Source organism: Rattus norvegicus, chromosome 2 (genome assembly GCF_021556685.1).
Source record: "Rattus norvegicus strain SHRSP/BbbUtx chromosome 2, alternate assembly SHRSP_T2T, whole genome shotgun sequence".
Taxonomy (NCBI): domain Eukaryota; kingdom Metazoa; phylum Chordata; class Mammalia; order Rodentia; family Muridae; genus Rattus; species Rattus norvegicus.
In genome coordinates, this window is record NC_141535.1 from 41,947,872 (window position 1) to 41,970,591 (window position 22,720).

Genomic DNA, 22,720 nt, shown 5'->3' on the forward strand with positions numbered 1-22,720 from the left:
GCTATGCAAATGCCCTAGAGTGCTGGAGGAATTCTGCCTCACAGGGCTCCCATCAAACACTTCTGAGTATGCAGGGATTTATGAGATTTAATAGGAAGTGAAACAGAGACTGGCTTCTGCCGTTTTATTTGCTCCACATGGTGATGGGGATAATTTCCCTCCTGCTCTTAGAAGTTGGCCTAAGTCTCAGGATCCAGTCACAAAAGATGAGGTATAAATGGCAGGGAGCGGGTGCTGGCTTTGCTGGTGAGGAAGAAAAGAGGAATCTACAAACTTGGATCTGGCAGCTGGAACTGAAGGGTCAGCAGCTTCCTTCTTAGGTGAGCTCTAGATCGTAGTAGATACATGAACGCCTTTCCTTCCTGTGACTACTCACATCATCATTGGGGCAAAGCGCTGTGGGAGGCAGCCTCTTGATCCCAGATGTAGTAGGTGGCTTCTGTGATGTGGCTTGAGTATTGCTTCTGAAGGCTCAGTGCAGGCACATTACTCCAGTTCTCCCCAGTGAATACTCCATTTAGTTATTTGTATGAAACGTTTTCCTTCTTAGAACAATGGAAAGTAGTCTTTCCTCTTTATGTAAACCATGTCTAGTATCCCATCAGGGCATACCCTCTTTCCATGGTGTCCCAGTCTATGCTATTGAGTTTCATATTATTTCATGGAAAGTTGTTGAAACGCCTCTAGAAATAAATACAAATATAATAATTACAACCAAGTCTTTCCCAAAGCTATTGTAAAATGCCTATACGAAACTTGCCGTACCTTCCACCTAATCGATGAGCTATTCCATGAGACCCACAGGGACTTTGGTTATAAAATGGTCTTTGAATTACACTTTGAAGCCCAACAAAATTGAGTTGTTTGAACTATAAAAGTTAGAAGAGGCAGAAATGCCAGCTCTCCCTGTGAAGAGCTTTGCCTTTCGGGTCTTGTCACTCAACTAGAAACTTAAGCCACCAATATTCTCCTGGACCTACAAGGCTACTGCTTTTCATGTGCTAAGAGATGGGGCTAATGAAAGGCCAAGGCAGTGGCTCCTGTCATCTGGAAAATGATTTAGTTTTGCTCTCTTTTGTGACACCCATCTTCACTCTTTGCCTTGCCTAGTCACCCGCACTGCATTTAAGAGAAGAAAGCCGTAGGAAGGTGGTAAAAATGCTTTCTTAGATGCTTCAGAGATGAGGGTCAGTGGCAGCTTTTCACGCCGGAGGGACTGGCCTTCCAGTTAGTATTCAGAGAGAAGGGAAGGAAAAGTAATGCCATCTGTCAAACAACTGTGATCCCCACTGAGCTGAACAGACAGACAAAGAGGATGCTCGTTCCCCAACCCTTGAAGCAATTATCTCCTGAAGGGAAATGGTGTGTATTGACAGAGGAGGAAGAATGCTGGAAAATTCGAATTTATGAGGATTCAGTTCACAAAAGACATTTAAAGGGGATGAAAGGATTAGGTAGAAGAAAGCTCAGGCAAGGTGAAGAGCTGCATTGCCTCAGAACTCACATTCGGCTACATGTAATGCAGTTAACAAACGGTGACTTAAATGTGTAAAGCTCCCATGCATTGTGGTAGGTAGGCTGAGTCTGGCATGGCTTTTCTTCAGGGTCACCACGGATCTAGTTTCCTGTTTGTTCTGGTATCCATTTTTAAGCAGGTAGCATCCATTGTCAAGGCCAACGTTTGATTCTGAAGAGCTGCTTCTTGAATGTTGTGGGGCACACCTGTACAACTGAATTATTAGCTACTCTGGAGCCTGAGACAGGAGGATCATTTGAATCATTTCACCTTAGGAGGTTGAGGCCAGCATGGGCAACATGGCGAGGCCCTCTTTTGAGCAGGGAGGGAGAGTAGATGAGAGAGGACACAGAGAATAGAGGAGAGAGAGAATTTCTAGTCATTGAATTTTTTTTTCCCAATCGGCAGAAAAACAGAAGGACTTTCTCTCTCCCCTGAGGCTCAGACCAACCTTTCTCTTACATCTTCTTGGCCAGAATTTAGTCACATGGGCTCTCTTAGGTACAAGCAAAGTTGGGGAAATCTGTCTACTTGGCAAGCACTTATATGTATTGCAAAAATCTGGAGTTCTATTTGCAAAGGAAGAAGCAGAGTGGACACTCAGGAGACTCCTGTGGTCTCTACCACACAGTCTGAGCCAGGCAAGAAGAATCTATACCGATGCTGACTCTGGACTTTTGGCCCTGTGCAGATGGCTTCTGCATGCAAACCCTCTTCGATTTATTTGGGAGTGATCTTGGAAGCTGGGGAGATTTCCAGAGAACGTCTCCAAAGCTGGCCAAATCTATGCTCAATTGTGTAAGATAGGCAATGGCACCTGAGGCTTTTTTATCTGCCCATTGTAGGGTTTAATTGATTGAAAGAGGTGCAGGTGTGAGCTGCACTCCATGGGCACAGAGCCTGTGAACCTTGCCAGGCGAATGCCCTCAGATAAATGCCTTTACCAGCTGAAGTTCTTGCAGAGTGCTGAGAAGGGAGATTGCAGTAGGAACTTTTGTTTTTGAGCTTACAAAAATGTAAGTATGTAAAGGCATTTTGAGAGCAATCCATATCATTCATATGTATACATACATACATACATATATATATATATATATATATATATATATATATGTCTTGAGCAACAGCAACCTAAATTAGTATATTTCATTTGGCCCAAAGAATTTCAGAAAGAAAATAACTGGTATTTTTAATCTTACTTATTTAATATGTGTATGTATGTATGATGTATTATATATGCATATGTATACACATGTACATATGTATATACATACATACATATATACACTCATATATGTATTATTGGATGGCATCATATTAGCTGTACTGTACTTCTGTCTCTTGTGCTGACAAACCTTTGGAGCCACGCCTCCTTGTGCGTGGACATTCACCCACTGTCTTCCTGATCTGTCTGGCCATCATTTCATTCCCTTATGAAGTCTGCCCAGCATCCCTGTGAAGATTTGTGGCCCCTACTGCAGATGATTCAGGAGGTGATAACCTCACGAGAGGTTGTTAGCATAAGTCAGCTGCTTTCTGAGAAGGGGCTTCATCCTCTATTGCAGAGAGACTGGAACGATGTTAGCGGAAGCCTGATTGTAGAGTCTGGAGGAATGAGTTGCGGCGCCCTAGGGGAGGGAAGCTGAAGTCTTGTGCGTGTGAGGTTACTGGAGGTCATCTGTGGAAAGATAAGGGGCTCTACCCACAAATGTTTGGAATCTCAAGTCAGCAAGTGAATGGGCTCCCGTTGAAGCCGTGGCTCACAAAACTGGAGCGAGGATATGAACATGGACTATAGCCAGGTTGTCCCAACCCAGGTGGCTTAAACTTCTGTGTGGTGTGTTTGTTTGCATATTTATTTATTTATTTATTTATTTATTTATTTATTTATTTATTTATTCTATTTGACATGGCAATTGGCTAGGGTAATATTTTGAGGGTGGTTGTTCTAGCAGATGGCACTATTTGAATTCATTTCCCACAACCTCCAGGAAAATCTTTGTATCCTGTGTAGGGGACTGAATCGAGTAGTTCACAAACTAAAAACCCGTGCTCCACTTGTTTTGCAAGCTTCCCCCTGACCTTGTCATGGTGCTTAATGAAGCAGGTACTACATTTTATCTTTATTTTTTTTGAAAGGAGAGTTATACAACGGCTTCCTAAATCACTTCCTAAAATAGTTCCCTATAGTGTCCTGACACGTGCATGTATGTTGCTTCAACCATTAAAAGCTGACTTGGAGGTCACTAATTTCAGTGCACAAAAAATACAAGAGCTGCTAGCCAGTGTTAGCATTCCGATGCCTGGTTTACAAAAGGATCTCAGTGTCTCCCAGTGATTGTGACTTGAGGAAATGTTGTTTTCATCTTTTGTGGCCCTAACTTAGCCATCCTCTTTCTAAAATCTAGACTGACCCATCTTACCTTCTTCCAGTCTGATCTCCGCGTTGCGTTCATGAACTTTAACTTGAAATTTCTACCTCACATAGTAAACTTCAACAGTTTACTACGAAATGTGATTTTGAACTTTGAATCTGAATATATATATATATATATATATAATCAAAAAGGGGAAATATGAACTCTTTGCTTCCCAGAGAAATGTGTACAGTCTCTTTGATTTTCCTAAGATACAGAAACTGACAATTGTAAGATCTGGTAGTATCCATCACTAAAGCCTGGACACTTTAATTAACGATAGTGACATATATTAATTTCATTTCTACAGTCCTGCCCTTTGAGTCCTTAGTTTTCTTTACTACATTTTGTTAACGCCAAAATAGCCACAGATAATTAAGTAAAAGTGACAGAGAGAAAATGTGTGCATTAGCTCAGCATTTTGAAGGTCTCAGGTCACAGTTGTGTGGTCCCTTGCCTTTGGGGCCTATGGGAGGCACCACATAATAACACAAGTGTGCAGTGAAGTGACACTGTTCAGCTCATGGTTAGGAGCAGAAGAGGAAGAGGATGGGGTCTGAGCTACCATATCCTCTTCAAGGACATATGCTCAGTGACTTAAAGGCTTTGCAGCAGGTCTCATCTCACAGAGCTTCCACTGTCTGCCATTAGCACACTCTGGCTCCAAGCCTTTATCGTCTAGGTCTTTGGGGGACATTCAGCATCCAGACTAGAGCATGATTTTAGATTTCTGCCTTTAAAATATATTCTAAGTTTAAAAAGTAATATAAATTCCTTAACGAGTGTTTGCAATAGAGAAACAAGCTGAAGAAAAGTGAATAAATACCGTAGAGTTCCACAGAGGTTATTAAATTGGAAATTGAATTTTGAGAAATTTGGCTTAGCACAGTTTCATAAGAATCCTCATCTCTAATGTATAAATAACTATTTCGCCAACGAATGTGTCACAGTTCCCAGGCTATTTCAGAAAACTCTCTCTGCTAAGACTAACGCATGTTAAATGGAATGTTATATGTAGACCATTTCTATATTTAATATTTTTTATGAGTAAAATATTAAATTCTTAGTATATTAGTATTTTAAGAGAAATATTTTATTTAATATTATTTTGCTGGGTGCATATCCTGTTTTTCAATTTGGTGCCTGGCTTTCCTCTGCCCTGTGTTTGAAGCATAAGAAAAGGAAGTAGAAGGAATGGGTTCCACAAATCTGAACTTTGACCCATTGTAGTTTCTTGTAATGGTCTCTTATCTGTGGATGTAAGGATTAATACCTGGATTATAGTTAGGGATCATGCTGGTTAATAAAGTAGGGCTGTAGGTTTTCCTTCAATACAAATAGCATAATATATACTTGTTAGATTTATGTTATGTAGAAATATATGTATATGTGTGTCTACACATATACATGCATGCATGTGTGTGCATGTGCGTGTGTGTGTGTGGCAGTAACTTTTTTTAAAAGGTCATGAATTTAAAAGAGAACAAGAAAAGGTCTTTCATGAGAAGGTTTGGGGGAATAAAAGGGAAGGCGAAAATGATATAATTTATGTTATAATCTCCATCACTTTTTCAAATAAGAGAGGCAAAAGGAGAAGAAACAGAAATGAAAAAGGGTGAAGGGTGTTTGCTGAGCATTAGGAAAGTAATACTCATATTTTACAGATATAAAAACCAGATCCTGAGACACTGGAAGTGGCTTAGGTCTCATGATTAGTGGCAGAGCTGGGGCCAGGTGATACACATCCCAATTTGTGATCGTAGCCTAATATCTCCCTGTGAATCATCATGGCTGTCCAATGCACTGGATGCAGATATGAATACTAGAATGGCAAATTGCAAAACCAGGGAAAATGGATTGAACAATTTTTTCCTGTCATTTTTATAAGAGGTGGTAAATAATGGTAATTTGAGATATTAGAGAACGGTATATGAATACTTCTCTAAAATTCTGCAAGGCGGACAGAGAAGGAAAATTGGAGTTTCCCTTTGTGCTGTTACTGCCTGGATGTCAACAGAGCATCTTCTTTAACTTGTGTTGGATGCTGTGAACGGGTCCTCCATCTTCTCTGCACTGTCAGAGCCACTTAGCACCAAGGAGGATGGCCTAGTTCAATTTCCCCCGAAGTATAGCAGGAATAAGACAAATGGAAAACAAAAAAGACATCATTACCGTGAACTTCATGAAAATGGAAAATTCATTCTGAAAAATTCAAAATCTATTACCAATTGATGCATGCTGCATACTTATTCTCCATTTCTTTGTTCTCATAAGATTTTCAAGCGGAGGGAAATGAGAAGCACAAGAAAACAAGAGTCATCCATCCATTTCAAAGGTCTTAATTGAACAAGTAGCTTTGTACTTGATTCAGTGAATAGGGGCAAGATGTTCCCCCAAAGAAAACAAGTTTCAGAGCCAATGAATAGTTTTTAGAAGCACTTCAGTGATTTTTGTCATTTATATGGAAATTCGGATTATTTTGGAAAACAGTTTGGTGACATGTCTCAAACATTTAAACATACTCCCTTGGCTCAATAACTATACTTTTAGAAATCCACACTGTCTTAGAAATATAGCCAAGGAAAACACCTAGAATATGCTCCTCTTTCTAAAGTGGTGGTCAGAGAAATACTACTAACACTGAAAAAGCTACACATCACCTAAGACTGAAAGCATGACACAAAGTCATGGGAGGTCTATTTCCTGTAATTTTATGCAACTACTTAACAATTGTGAAAGTTTACATTTACTTAAATAGTAAAGAAAATGCAATATAATGTCAATTAAAAAAAAAGACAGGGCCATAAACTATATACAATAGTAACAAGGCAAAAATAAAGGACTCTTAAGGGAAAAAGAATTAATAGGCATTTCTCTTACGTTCTAATGATTATTTTTATTTTTTTATAGCTTGACATTATTATCTTAAAAATCACCAAGTCAGTAGGATTTATTTTAAATCTTTGGAAGTTAAAACTGAGTAAACTATCAAAATTTTGATGAAAATTATTTCTGTTTGCATATATCTACAACCTTTTATTTTAATAAATGGTTCACTCTTTATAGAAAATTTATATTTATAGAAAAATCAATGTGTATAAAATATAAAAATGTATAGAAATTAAGATGAATTAAAACTGAGTATGTTCTTGTGTGTATTTACACTATCCATTTCTGTGTGTTCACAATTTGTTTTGGCTTTTGTTCTAAGTCTAGAGTAGGTCGTGTAAGAGAACCACTCTTACATAAGGTATGACTGACTGTGTAATACTACACAAGGCAGAGTGCAAAGGAAGTGTCTTACTGAATGAATATGTACTTACTGGGGAAGGAGGATGGAGGTCACTTGAAAGATACTGTCTAGCATACTGATACATCCTTTTGCTGTGTAATGGGTTGGCACTTAGCTACAGAAGCTCATGACATTTTCAAGTTGTAACAATGAATTTACGGTACTAGGGGAGGGGATGGGAATCAAGAAGCCATGCTAATGATTACTTAAGCATATACTATGTAGACTAGAAATCTCATAGATGAGAAAGTCTTGTCCATGTATTTTGGGGGATGATTTGCATCATGATAGTATAGTATAGTATAGTATAGTATAGTATAGTATGGTATGGTATGGTATGGTATGGTATAGTATGGTATGGTATGGTATGGAACAATGGTTCATGAAACAAGAAACATATAAAAGTCTAATATTCTATATTATACATATAATATCTTAGCCCCACAAAAGTAAGAATATTATGTGGTACTCATGAGTCACCGATTTAAAAATTACTTGGTCCACATTTGTTTGTAATTTTACAATAAACATCTTTTCCATTTTATCATCTGAAAAAAATAAAAATATAATGCTCCCCAAATTAAGAAAATCGTTCTAATTACTTAATTTACTATTCAGGTGAAGAAGAGCTGACCAGCATTTGGCATTGACAGAAAATCCAAACATTAGTGAGAATAAGAATCACCCACTAACTCCAAAATGGAGAAACTGCCATTTGAAAACTATTACTTGTGTGGCTTTTGTCACTTAGAGGAAGCTGGGATTATGATGCAACCAGACAAGACATTGGAGACGCCCCTTTGTCATTGCAGATTGCTCAAGGCCAAGGGGAGCCAAGGGAAACATTCTGTTTTCTCGACCGTCCATTCTACAATTTCGTAGCCACATACAGGCAGCTGGCAAGGGAGCCTACATCATCCTTGGGTGATACAGATCAAGGAGTCAAGGAGTAGGTCTAACAGCCAAGAATTGTAAGAGCACAAGAGAGTGGGTCTAAGGCATTTAGAATGACGTCTGCTGTGCACATGATCAGTACACCTATCAGTCCGTGAGATTGTCATCTTTACGGTCATCATCGTTGGTCATCTTCAGAATAGCCACATCTACTCATAACTACCCCCTACCTGTTATGAGCCATCAGTGCATGGCTGATAATGTAGCTAATACTGATTACTTTATCTACTATAATTCCCTACCCCCTATATATAAATACGTAGAAAGTTGAGGTTTGCTTATTAAATAGGATCTTGAGGGAGATTAATAATGATAAATTTTAAAAGAACAATTCTGAGTAAGTGCTATCATGGATTTTGTTGACTGCTACTGTATCTTTGGTCAGTACAATTCAAAATGATGTAAAACCTGCAGGAGATGTGGGAGGTGAGCCGGGTAGGCTTCCCATAACGGAAATGGCAGAACCCAAAACTGTGCATGAGAGAGAACGTCCTGTTCCTGATTATGTCTCCCTTTCTTCTGGGCCCCATTGAGGTCAAAGTATTCATTCTTTCAGCATTTCCGAAAAGGCAAGAGTGTTCCCCATCCCTTGCCCATCTGGCTTGTGTAGGGAATGGTTACAGAAGCTCACTGCTGATCAGAATTGAGCTATGATAGACATACACAGCCCTATGTGGAGAGATGCTTGGAAATTAACTTTAGAATCAATGACTTACACAATAACTCTTCCTCACATGTTCTGGTTCACTTGGGCTTAAGTCTAGCTGTGTTCCACAAAGCCGAAGCTATCTATTTTTAATGTGTATTTCATATAGCTCGACATTAAAGCTAGGGAATTTCAATGAGTCAACAGCTCACTAAGATGTCCTAACAGATCACTACTAAGGGTCTCCTGTGAAGCATAATATAAAACATAAGACATGAAATAAAAACCCTGTGCAGGGGAGTGCCAAAGCTTTGCCACAAAGGCGCCCTGACTTCATCCCCTTTTGAGAACACGTTGTTGAGTAAAATATTTTGTGCTGACAACTTTTCTATTGAAAGGTTTTTTAATAGTATGAAAACCAGCAACATTTGTAGGTTTTAAAATGGTGCTAGATTTTTTTGTTTCTAAACCCCCACTGGTCCTTCAGTTCTACATATTTTTAGAAAGGTTTATTTATCTCAAGGAGTTAAGGTTATCTTCTTTTTTCAGACAGTCTGCTCCTCATATTTGAAACTAAGTCTCAGATAAGTAAGAATCAAAGATAGGAACAGCCCAGGATTTGTTAAGTGTTGCATCTGAATCAATTATTAGCTTCAATACCTCAGGTTCCCTCATGTGAAATTTGGACTTAAAACAACATTCTGAATCATGTGCCTGCTTTAAAGACTAGGAAACTGAAAGCCCCTCCAAGGTCACATAACCCAAGCTGAGAGACTCAAAGCACAGACTGTTAGAAACTATGGAAAGCCTGCCATTTCATTTTGCTAGCTAAGCAATAAAGAGTAGAGGGTAAAAACACATAGGAACATGTGCGGTTAACCTCAGGAGTGTAGACTGCTAAAATGTTAAAGAATGAACAGATTTTTAAAGAACATCTAGCTCTGCCTCCAGTTTTATTGCCGAGAAAATTGATCCTCAGGAAAGAAGCCTTTTATTGTGAAGGAAACCACTCCCAGGTCCCGAGGCTCGTCTCTTCTTCCTCTGTTAAGAGTGTGTCCCATAGCCATTCACCAAAGGATGAAATGAGCTGGCCTCTTACTGATTCTAAAGACACAAATATCTTTATGTGCCAGAAGCAGAAAAAGCTGAGGCCCTGGCAAGACCCACAGGTCCCATGGGTAGTAGGCTGTTTTCCTCTTCATTGTCTTTACATTTATGTTAATCAGATACTGATGGGTAAAAGGCTGATGAGGAGTTAGGTGGCTGTCTAGTTAACTCCAGCTTAACCTATCCACTGCATTTTTAAAGGTACTTTTGTTGTTGTTTCTTTTTTCACACACAAGCATATCTCCTATATTACTCCCATTCCTCCTCCTTCCTTCACTAAATCCCTCATCCTCCTCCCAAATTCACAGTCTCTTCTGTAGTTATCATTATAACACATATACATCCTCCTGAGTTCATTTAGATTTGCTTATCTCTGCATGTGTCCAGGGCTGGCCTCTTAGTCTTACATAACCTATATGGGAATTTGGTCCTGGAGGTAACAGATTTTTCTCTCCCAGCAATCACTGAACTCCTATAGCTAACTGTTCTTCCAGAGTTAGGACTATGTGAGATTTCTGTCAGCCACATTGGCACATTAGCTGAAATCATCACGCTGGCCTTGCTTAGGTAACTCTATTGTTCAAAATTAATGGATACATATTTCCTGTCATTTAAGGAAGGAACACTATGTAGCAGCAGGCAGTCTGAGTCTCTTACTCCTGCAGTCTTTCAGCCTCCCGTGAGTTTTCTTGGTCTTTCATTTTAGATTGCATTGCAGATATATCAGTTTGGGTGAGCCATCTCCATAGTTATATGTTCTCTTATTTTGACAGGGTTGTGGATCAGAGGACCTAGGTCAGACCCCAATAGGCTCACTTGATTCTTTCAAGGATGGCCTAGAAACTTTGGTTCAGTTCTTCATATTTGAGTCATGCATTGGGGGGGGGGTGCCGTTGGGTTAATCATCGCCACTGAACAGATGGTGGAAGGAGAGAGAAGTGTGAAAGAATCTCAAATAGAAGAGAACTGGGTTCACCATAGATTTTCCTGGCTTCAGCCACTGGCCCTTGACACTAGTTTGAACTTACCACTGCAACCCACTGTCAGTGTCTGCACAAAGGCTCCTTCTCCATCTGCCTGTGACCACTTCCAGGAAAGAGAAAGGCCATGGTGACCATAGTGGGGTGGAAAGCAGGAAAGCCCCTGGAACAGGATGGTGGTTAGAGACAGGAGACCTGGCCTCCTGCTGGTAGTCCCCATTTCTTCTTTTGTAACGTGGTGGGGCTCAGTGCCTTTATGATGTTAAGGCTTCATGGTTCTTACTGTTCTTTGAAGTATACATGTCAGCACAGCTGAAACCCCTATCATTTTCCACCTAGAACAGTCACAGGGTATCACGTTGACTAACTAGATGGTTGGTCATAGTGAGAGCAGTCATTGATGCCCCCTTTAGTTTTGAGTCAGCCTTCTTAGGTCAGCACCATTCTTTACGGTCTCCTTGTGAAAAATAAAGCAGTTCTCTGAAGAATACTTGCCCATTTACTTGCAAGCTGGTTGATGGCAGAAGTTCAGAATAAGAACTTATAAAAATGGAACATTGGGAACATAGCCTTTCCTCTTCCAATTACATACAACAGAAGCAAGGCCAAACATTATGCACCCTTATGAGGCCAGGGGTCTTGGCAGTCTGTCTTGTTGCCATTGATCTTTGTCAGTGGGTTGTTCAAACCCCTCTCTGGACTTTGTAACTTCTCCTTGGAATACCCGTCAAATAACATGTAGAGAGGCACCTTAACCTAAAACCTGGTTGAAGCACAAACTTGGCAACAAATAAGAGTGTCTTTGTGATGCTATTTGTTAAGAAATGCTGTAACTGCCGTGGGGAGAGACACAATGAGTCAGTGTTCTGTTCTATTGCTCTTCAATAACCTTATCGCAGAGGGCTATTACGATTTCCTGGAGGGGCAGGTCTATAGACATGTCACCTGATGCTAATGACAACTGAAAATACACACTATTGCGTGAGGGTAGCATCCGAGGAAGAGATAAAATTCTCATTACAACCTTTTCAAAGACTTCTGTATTCAAGCCGGGCAGGGGAGACTCTCCACTCCATTAATGCAATCCCCTTTTCTTTCTGAGCCAAGTGACACATTGTTTTGTTTCCCAAGATTAGACAGAAAAAATAATAAGTGCTCTTCAGGTTCCATTATTCTCTTCGTCAAAGGCAGTGTAGTTCAAAAGAAGTTTTTCTTTTGTTCAGCTTGTGCAATGTCAGACAAGGCTCTGAAGACAGGGATTCCCTGAATATTCCACTGTCGGCCCAAATCCTTGTTTTGCTTCCTTTAGAGAGCATGCTGGCAGCTGCAGTGAGGTTTTATGCCAGTTCTTGGGTAGTTCCAAAACCACACTCACATCATATAATCTTTAGTGGTTTGGGCTGGTTTATAATCCATCCCACTGTGGTTTAGTCCTAGACAGAAGCCTTTAAGGCAGAGATCTCCTGTGAGCTGCATTGAAAGAGGCCTGCTTTGGAAGAATTTGACCCTTCTGAGTGGAAGTGGTACACTTCCAACTGCACGGGTTGAGCCGCCTCAGAACACAGTCATGTGAGGCACACAGACATGCATGAGACAGCTAGCTTTTAGAAGGCACTATGCCAAAGTGGGGGTAAGGGTGGCATAAAAAGACACATGACCACCAAGAAATACCAGCCTTCAAAAGCCAGCTACCCAGTGGGGAAGACGAGCCAAAGATGCTCAAAGAATACATCTTTAAAATGTGACATTGTCTCAGCATGGTAGAAGGAGACTTATAGATTGAGGCAATAATACCCTCCCCCGCACACACAGCCCACAAGGAGGAATCAGGAATAGAGAGGGTATTATAGAGGTGCTGCTGTACACCAACCATGCTAAAGAAAGTGATATAGTTTGGCAGATGTCAGTCTTAGGCTTGTGGGGGTACTAAATACTCTCTTGCTTCCTGATTTGGGCAGTCGCCTGCAGCATGGATCTTTGTAGGGAGGCTATTCTACTTCTCCCCACACTCTGGAAGCCTCTGGGACCATGGTCATGCAGTTTAGTTAGGGCTTCAGATTCTGAAGGAAGTAGAGCTTGGCTGAAGAAGCTGTTTGCACTGACCTCTGGTATCAGTAGTTGTATCTATTGTTTATCAGTGCTGGCAGCAGCCGGGTCCTAGTTATAATAATTGCTGTGGAATGGTGATTGTTATCCTTGCTGTCTGGCAGCTGTGCCCTAGCATTTGTCTAAATCCATGATGGTTCTGTAGCCCGCCCACTGAGTCTGTGAACCAGCATGTCCTCCATCAGAGAAGGCTTTTGCTGTTCTAACAGGCCAGGATTGACTTCCGTTCCAAGAAGTGCGGAATGTGACATCGCCTGCATGACCAGGTCTGTCTCATCTGTGTAAGCCACATGCTCAGACTCCTTCCCCTGGGTACTTGTTCCTCCCATCTTTCTTGACACAACATCCTGTTTTGAAGGATGAACACAAGCACTTTGAAATTAACTAGAATTATTGGAGAGTTTATCGCATTCTATTTCCTGTTTATTGCCTCTACAAATGATACATTCTACATTTCTCACTCATGTGAAAAAGCTGTCTTAGGCCAGCTGTGGTGAATTACATCTTTAAATTCAGCACTTGGGAGGCAGATGCAGGCAGATCTCTGAGTTTTGGGGCAGCCTTGTCTATATAACGAGCTCCAGGCCAGTCAGGGTTACATGAGAAGACAATGTCCTTCCCACAAATTGTCTTTGTGTGACTTTCCCATGAATGACTGTATAGAGACTCTATTTTCACTCTATGTCCAGACTTAATACCACAGCTTGTTTGGGGGAATGAACAGAGACTGGTGTAGTGCTGGGATTATGAGGATTAGAGGAAAAAAATACTCATAGAACAGCTTTTACCCTCATGATGTTAAAAGGAAGAATAAAATGTTCCTTGAAATGTCTGATATTGTTATATACTTATCATCTACTTTAAAAGTCAGATTTATTTCCACCTTAAAATAATCCTTATTGTAGGATTCTGTAAGTTTTGACAGATGCATATACTCATGCAAATATATGGCCATTTGAGTCTTTCTTTCATAGACTCCTCATTCTCTTTCTAGCCAACAGACCTCCACCTATAGGAAACAAAATCTACCAAATATAATATGATTTGGCATACAATAGTATGACATGATACAAAATAATAGCCTGATTATATTTATTTATACTTATGTATTATATCATATCACACTTTGAGCAGTTAGCACTATTGTATCATTTCTAGAACAATGTTTTTATTTACCTGAAAGAAGGAAAAAACAGGACAGTAAATTTTTGTGTAGGAATGGAGTTGTTAGAACAATACATACTACATTTTATTCACTAGTTTCATGAAATTTAGCTTATCTGGGCAGCCTGTGGCATGCTTGGCAATGATACTTCAGATGGGCATTGCTACGGTTGGAACTGTTAAAATTGAGTTTAAGTATGAAATTGGCAGACACGGAAGGAACTGAAGGGAAGGAAAACAGAAAAAGAGCTTAGGAACATCAGGTCACAACTATAGAACTCTGAGACAATGTGAAAGAAGGAGAGCGAGTGAAGCTTTGGATGGAGAAGAAGCTCATTTTGTACATGTTATTGTTCAAGATCACACTGGAGATCAAGGTTCTCACTGCTACAGTGCATAGACCAATATTAGATTCTATCAAGAGAGCATGCTGCTGCTGAACTGTGTTTTAGAGCAGTGCAACTTGGGAAACCATCGGTGAAATAGGTGCAAACTTTTTCCTGGAAGTAGTGATATGAACGCTGTTTTCACGCTTAAGGAAATGGAAACTATCCTAATTGACTGAGGTTAGAGTGTGATGTTCTTCAGAATGAGCATGTCGCAAAAACATTCTTATAGTAAAACACCCTCTGGATGGATGTTGGTGGCGTTTTAAAGGACTGAAGCTATTGAAACAGAGGGTTTGCTAGGCAGAAGCAAAGAAAGACATATTCAAATAGGTTCTTCTCAGTTTACATAAAGGAATGTTTTAAAGACCTTTGACAAACCCTTTGTGAACATTATGGAGAATGGCCTTTCTATTGTAGAGCAAGCTTGGCAGGCAGTCACTTGGGAAGCACATGCTTGTTTGGTCATCATAGCCATTCCGTTTCTTGTGCTTCTTCATTCTTTTCCCGGATCCTCATCTACTGCATGCATTTCCAGGTCCACAGGTCTGCTACTGCACCTAGCCTCCCAAGAGATACTTGTTTACAGTGATTTGACACATGAATGCTGTTCTGTCAGTTAACGGTGGACAGATAGCTCCTTTGACTTCGAAGTGTTGAGAAAATTTCTTTTCCTAACCACACTCTGCCATGCTTCTTTAAATCTCCTTGACTGGGCCTCAACTTGATCTATGACTGTGATAAGGTCCTCAGTGTAAATGACATATCCTTCCCTCCCTCCATATTAAAAGATATCCGACAAGCAAGCAAACAAACACCACCATCCCAGCAACAGTTTCTGAGGGTTTAAGGGCACACCCCTGTGATGATCTGACACTCTAGCCAGCCATTGAAAGTTTAGTCTTGTTAACATCTGCCTAAGAAGGAAAGATCAGAGCTCCAGGATAAGGCGCTCTATGTTCCATTCAATGCCTGAAGAGCTCTTTTTTGCCACCATTTTTTGGGGGCATTTATTATGAAAAGCTTACCACTCTGGTCACCTTCTCTGCTACCTTTGATATGTCTGTGTATCTCATACAATCCAAATGTACTTCTAAAGGAAACAATCGTCATTCCTTTAAAAACCTATTACCAAAAGACACAGAGCCTGCCTCCACTCATGTAGGAGGATAGAATTCCAAATTTCTCAATGGCCGATCTATAAGCACAGCTGGCCCCAACACATTCACTAGTCTTTCCAATCCTGATTGAGCCTTCCTAATGTCCTTCCCTCATTCTCCTCTTAAAGGGCCTTTAAGAGGTCTAATCAACTCTCCCCTCTACAAATTGTGTCTGGGCTACCCACTCTATTGCAACAGTGTAGGAAGACTAAGACCTGCCCATTCTTACTCCTTTTCCCAGGATCTAGGTTTGTATTTGGCATCAAGAAGAGGGTAGGACATTGAAGGAGCCTGATATGAGATAATTTGGGGTAGTCCTCTTTAATTTCACTCGTTACCTTGCACAAGGCATCTCCTCATCTCATGCTCATAGGTCAGGCCTTTGGTAGGTGTTCGTCTAAAGGCTGAGGCTAGAAAGCCATCATATTCTGCTGTGTCCAAGAGGAGAAAAATTACAACTCTAACCAATCCGGAATGCCCGTATTTCTCTCACTTTCTTTATGCTTATTTTTCTTTCTCAGGTTCACTAGGACTAGATGGAGGGAGGGCTTCTCATTGCATGAGAAACTGCCTCCCCTTCAGAGTTTTCCCATTGTTCTAGGTCAGTCGGCTTGGCTGCTCTCTGACAGAGTTGCTCTGCTGTGCAGGGTGTATGCCTCTGAAACAGAAAGCATTCTAACTGTGGTGTGGAGGACTTCAAGAGCTCTGAACATTGAGATCTGGAATGAAACAGCCTATGTAAGATCTGGAGGGAGTCAGAACAGACTCAGAACAAATGATGACTCAAAAATCTTGATATTTAGACATATCACCCACTGGCTTTTTGGATCACTATGTTGAACTTTGCCCAAGGCCTGTAATATGATTTACAATAATTATTCTATTCCTACCCTCCATAATCTGGCAAGATGTATGTGTTAAGGCTATTAGCGTCTCAAACTGGGAGATAATAATTATTAAGTGGGTCTGTTGAGAGCCAGGCTAGGGAGAGTTATTGGAGCAGAGGTAGTTATCAGCAGGGCATGAGGACTTCATGGCAATTGAATGTGACTGTTCAGAATTTGTCTTATTTGGACAGATGCAAGAGAAATTTTTCATAACGAAATCTTCAAGAAGAAAAATTGAGAAGAGATGTTCTGTCAATTGGGGCATTCTAAATGATCTCGACAATATGGTGTACTTGATGAAGATAAACAGGGCCAAACTTGTAGTGTCTGAGTCCATTTCTGTTACTACAATCGAATACCATACTTGGCAATTTCTATATCAAAGCATTAAAATTGTTCTTATGGAGGTCAAAGATATGGTGGCAGCAGCTGTCAAAGGGCTGCCTTCTACACTGTACCATGCATGACAAGGCACATGGGTATATGCAACGGAGAGGGTATGATAACGAGGACTGTCTTCATGATATTAAATGTTTAATTGTCTAATAATAACCAGCCTGTCCTAAAGATAATGTTACTTAGCATTCCTGACGTTCCATCTCCATGACTTGGCCACCTCCTTAACGCTACTGTACTGCGCACTGTGCTTCCAACACATGAATTTAGGGGAGTTCAATTAAACCGTAGGATTCTTCCAGTCATGGCAGCAGTCTGTGTGTGAACCAGTGTATCCGGGAGAGATGCTCGGCAGAAAGGATAAGCCCAGGAGAGGCAAAATGCTCTTCAACATGTAAATATCGCAAGGAAATCTTCCTCAGATTCGATGGTGACCTGTTCTGTATTTCCTTATACCTTTCCCCCTTCCTCCTGTGCTGTCAATGCTCCATCACAAATTACCGTTTTCAGCCAGGTGACATCAGGCAATGGCCTGCTTTTTGTTACAGTTGCGCTTTGCACCTCTCCTGTGTTTAATGGGTTCATTATCTGGAGGAAAGAACAGAATTTAGAACACCAGTGAAACTTGCTGGGGAAAAGATTGGTGTGCTACTGTTACAATAATCTAATGTTTACCACTCTGTCCCATCATTGTTACAGGGATAAAAGCAATATTGGATGTTAGCATCACCTGCTAGTGACGGTCTAGTAGAGATTACAGTCATGTTACCTTGTGGTTTAAGTATTTCTGTGTGCTGGGTTTTTTTCTTTTTTGCTCATCAGTTCTGAAATTGAGATAGTTGATTTGGCCAGGCACAACAGGCCTTGCTGTTTACTTTGATAACAGAGAAGCACATATACTAACATTTCAACACGCAACCATTTCTGCTATATTGCGGCACATGTATTCCTAAAAATACTTTGCTACATATAATAACACAGTAAGGACTTCAGAAATCATGGGGAAAGTGGGGATGGGGACAGATCGCTGAAAACAATCAACTATGCATTGTAAATAAAATACAAATCTAATAACAAGCTATACATGGTTATATGTTAATGATTAATAAATATATATTTATTAAGATAAATATAGTTCCTTAAAGTTTGCTTGTGGAAGTGGACACATTTCTGATTTCCTGTGCTGTGTACTTGCAATTACATGGCCAGTGAAAATAGGTGCAGTTTACATAGTAAGCAGAAGAAGCTGGGAGCTGGTTGGGGTGTAATTGCACAGTATTCAGAGTCTGGTGAAGTCCAGGGTCTACAGTTCCTGACATAACTCTAACTATAGACTGTGATAGAATGATGCATCACAAAACACAAGACCCATGCTTTGCCTAAATTATTCCCTGATGTGCTAGTTGTTGCTAAAAAAGAAAAGTTTTTAAAGCGGGTGTTACAGCAGAGCTTATTGTAATTGATTTTCTCCATAATTCAATGTTTCTCTCTCCCTCCCTCCACCTTCTCCCTCTCTCTTCCTCTCTTCTTCTCTCTCTCTCTCTCTCTCTCTCTCTCTCTCTCTCTCTCTCTGTATGTGTGTGTGTATATATATATATATATATGTGTGTGTGTGTGTGTGTGTGTGTGTGTGTGTGCATGTTAAGAGTATGTTAAGAACCTGGTTGCTGCCGCCGCAGAGAGCTCATGGGCAGCACCCTGCAAGCAAACTTGAGCCTCGGGACCACAGGTAAGACCAACTTTTCTGCTGCAAGGAACCTGCCTGGTGAACTCGGGACACACAGAGGCAGAATTCCTCTAGGACCAGGCACTTCCTGTGTTTACCAGGAGGCCCACACCCGAGGATCCCAGCCCGCAGCAGCTCTCTGCTCCCAGACCACATGGGAGAGAGACCTCACCGCCTGGTCAGGTGGGCACTCCTGAGGCTGCAGAGCGGAAGAGACCACCATCACTGCCCACCCCTGCCCACATCCCTGGCCCAAGAGGAAACTGTATACGGCCTCTGGGTTCCCGTGGGGGAGGGCCCAGGAGCGGCAGGACCCCTGCGCCTGAGACACCGCCGGAACCTGAAGGAACAGACCAGATAAACAGTTCTCTGCACCCAAATCCCGTGGGAGGGAGAGCTAAACCTTCAGAGAGGCAGACATGCCTGGGAAACCAGAAGAGACTGCACTCTGCACACACATCTCGGACGCCAGAGGAAAACACCAAACGCCATCTGGAACCCTGGTGCACAGAAGCTCCCGGAAACGGCAGTGCAGATGTACCTGGTTGCTGCCACCGCAGAGAGCTCGTGGGCAGCACCCCGCGAGCGAACTTGAGCCTGGGAACCACAGGTAAGACCAACTTATCTGCTGCAAGTGACCTGCCTGGTGAACTCAAGACACAGGCCCACAGGAACAGCTGAAGACCTGTAGAGAGGAAAAACTACACGCCCGAAAGCAGAACACTCTGTCCCCATAACTGGCTGAAAGAAAACAGGAAAACAGGTCTACAGCACTCCTGACACACAGGCTTATAGGACAGTCTAGCCACTGTCAGAAATAGCAGAACAAAGTAACACTAGAGATAATCTGATGGCGAGAGGCAAGCGCAGGAACCCAAGCAACAGAAACCAAGACTACATGGCACCATCGGAGCCCAATTCTCCCATCAAAACAAACATGGAATATCCAAACACACCAGAAAAGCAAGATCTAGTTTCAAAATCATATTTGATCATGATGCTGGAGGACTTCAAGAAAGACGTGAAGAACTCCCTTAGAGAACAAGTAGAATCCTATAGAGAGGAATCGCAAAAATGCCTGAAAGAATTCCAGAAAAACATAAATAAACAAGTAGAAGCCCATAGAGAGGAGACACAAAAATCCCTGAAAGAATGCCAGGAAAACACAATCAAACAGTTGAAGGAATTAAAAATGGAAATAGAAGCAATCAAGAAAGAACACATGCAAACAACCCTGGATATAGAAAAACCAAAAGAAGAGACAAGGAGCTGTAGATACAAGCTTCACCAACAGAATACAAGAGATGGAAGAGAGAATCTCAGGAGCAGAAGATTCCATAGAAATCATTGACTCAACTGTCAAAGATAATATAAAGCGGAAAAAGCTACTGGTCCAAAACATACAGGAAATCCAGGACTCAATGAGAAGATCAAACCTAAGGATAATAGGTATAGAAGAGAGTGAAGACTCCCAGCTCAAAGGACCAGTAAATATCTTCAACAAAATCATAGAAGAAAACTTCCCTAATCTAAAAAAAGAGATACCCATAGGCATACAAGAAGCCTACAGAACTCCAAATAGATTGGACCAGAAAAGAAACACCTCCCGTCACATAATAGTCAAAACACCAAACGCACAAAATAAAGAAAGAATATTAAAAGCAGTAAGGGAAGAAGGTCAAGTAACATATAAAGGCAGACGTATCAGAATCACACCAGACTTTTCGCCAGAAACTATGGAGGCCAGAAGATCCTGGACTGATGTCATACAGACCCTAAGAGAACACAAATGCCAGCCCAGGTCACTGTATCCTGCAAAACTCTCAATTAACATAGATGGAGAAACCAAGATATTCCATGACAAAACCAAATTTACACAATATCTTTCTACAAATCCAGCACTACAAAGGATAATAAATGGTAAAGCCCAACATAAGGAGGCAAGCTATACCCTAGAAGAAGCAAGAAACTAATCGTTTTGGCAAGAAAACAAAGAGAAGAAAAGCACACAAACATAACCTCACATCCAAATATGAATATAACAGGAAGCAATAATCACTATTCCTTAATATCTCTCAACATCAATGGACTCAACTCCCCAATAAAAAGACATAGATTAACAAACTGGATACGCAACGAGGACCCTGCATTCTGCTGCCTACAGTAAGCACACCTCAGAGACAAAGACAGACACTACCTCAGAGTGAAAGGCTGGAAAACAACTTTCCAAGCAAATGGTCAGGAGAAGCAAGCTGGAGTAGTCATTCTAATATCAAATAAAATCAATTTTCAACTAAAAGTCATCAAAAAAGATAAGGAAGGACACTTCATATTCATCAAAGGAAAAATCCACCAAGATGAACTCTCAATCCTAAATATCTATGCCCCAAATAAAAGGGCACCTACATACGTAAAAGAAACCTTACTAAAGCTCAAAACACACATTGCACCTCACACAATAATAGGAGGAGATTTCAACACCCCACTCTCATCAATGGACAGATCATGGAAACAGAAATTAAACAGAGACGTAGACAGACTAAGAGAAGTCATGAGCCAAATGGACTTAACAGATATTTATAGAACATTCTATCCTAAAGCAAAAGGATATACCTTCTTCTCAGCTCCTCATGGTACTTACTCCAAAATCGACCATATAATTGGTCAAAAGGTGGGCCTCAACAGGTATAGAAAGATAGAAATAATCCCATGCGTGCTATCAGACCACCACGGCCTAAAACTGGTCTTCAATAACAATAAGGGAAGAATGCCCACATATACGTGGAAATTGAACAATGCTCTACTCAATGATAACCTGGTCAAGGAAGAAATAAAGAAAGAAATTAAAAAGTTTTTAGAATTTAATGAAAATGAAGGTACAACATACCCAAACTTATGGGACACAATGAAAGCTGTGCTAAGAGGAAAACTCATAGCGCTGAGTGCCTGAAGAAAGAAACAGGAAAGAGTATATGTCAGCAGCTTGACAGCACACCTAAAAGCTCTAGAACAAAAAGAAGCAAATACACCCAGGAGGAGTAGAAGGCAGGAAATAATCAAACTCAGAACTGAAATCAACCAAGTAGAAACAAAAAGGAACATAGAAAGTATCAACAGAACCAAAAGTTGGTTCTTTGAGAAAATCAACAAGATAGATAAACCCTTAGCCAGACTAACGAGAGGACACAGAGAGTGTGTCCAAATTAACAAAATCAGAAATGAAAAGGGAGACATAACTACAGACTCAGAGGAAATTCAAAAAATCATCAGATCTTACTATAAAAGCCTATATTCAACAAAACTTGAAAATCTGCAGGAAATGGACAATTTCCTAGACAGATACCAGGTATCGAAGTTAAATCAGGAACAGATAAACCAGTTAAACAACCCCATAACTCCTAAGGAAATAGAAGCAGTCATTAAAGGTCTCCTAACCAAAAAGAGCCCAGGTCCAGACGGGTTTAGTGCAGAATTCTATCAAACCTTCATAGAAGACCTCATACCAATATTATCCAAACTATTCCACAAAATTGAAACAGATGGAGCACTACCGAATTCATTCTATGAAGCCACAATTACTCTTATAGCTAAACCACACAAAGACCCAACAAAGAATGAGAACTTCAGACCAATTTCCCTTATGAATATCGATGCAAAAATACTCAATAAAATTCTGGCAAACTGAATCCAAGAGCACATCAAACAATCATCCACCATGATCAAGTAGGCTTCATCCCAGGCATGCAGGGATGGTTTAATATACGGAAAACCATCAACATGATCCATTATATAAACAAACTGAAAGAACAAAACCACTTGATCATTTCATTAGATGCTGAGAAAGCATTTGACAAAATTCAACACCCCTTTATGATAAAAGTCCTGGAAAGAATAGGAATTCAAGGCCCATACCTCAACATAGTAAAAGCCATATACAGCAAACCGGTTGCTAACATTAAACTAAATGGAGAGAAACTTGAAGC

General features: G+C 40.7%; 1 protein-coding gene and 1 long non-coding RNA gene across 5 annotated transcripts in view; one reads left to right on the plus strand and one right to left on the minus strand.

Annotated features, from left to right (window-relative positions):
- Pde4d (phosphodiesterase 4D) overlaps window positions 1-22,720 on the plus strand; it is a 1,511,604-nt gene that overhangs the window by 220,612 nt on the left and 1,268,272 nt on the right. The gene's annotated exons all lie outside the window — the stretch shown is intronic.
- LOC148006647 (uncharacterized) overlaps window positions 110-22,720 on the minus strand; it is a 65,390-nt gene continuing 42,779 nt past the window's right edge. The window contains exons 2-3 of one of the 2 annotated variants that reach the window (XR_015673932.1): window positions 17,513-17,599; window positions 110-683 (exon numbers count right to left, since the gene is read on the minus strand). This is a non-coding gene — a long non-coding RNA (uncharacterized LOC148006647). Of the gene's footprint in view, window positions 684-14,167; window positions 17,600-22,720 lie in introns of those variants that run through there. The other variant, XR_015673931.1, reaches the window with a different exon arrangement.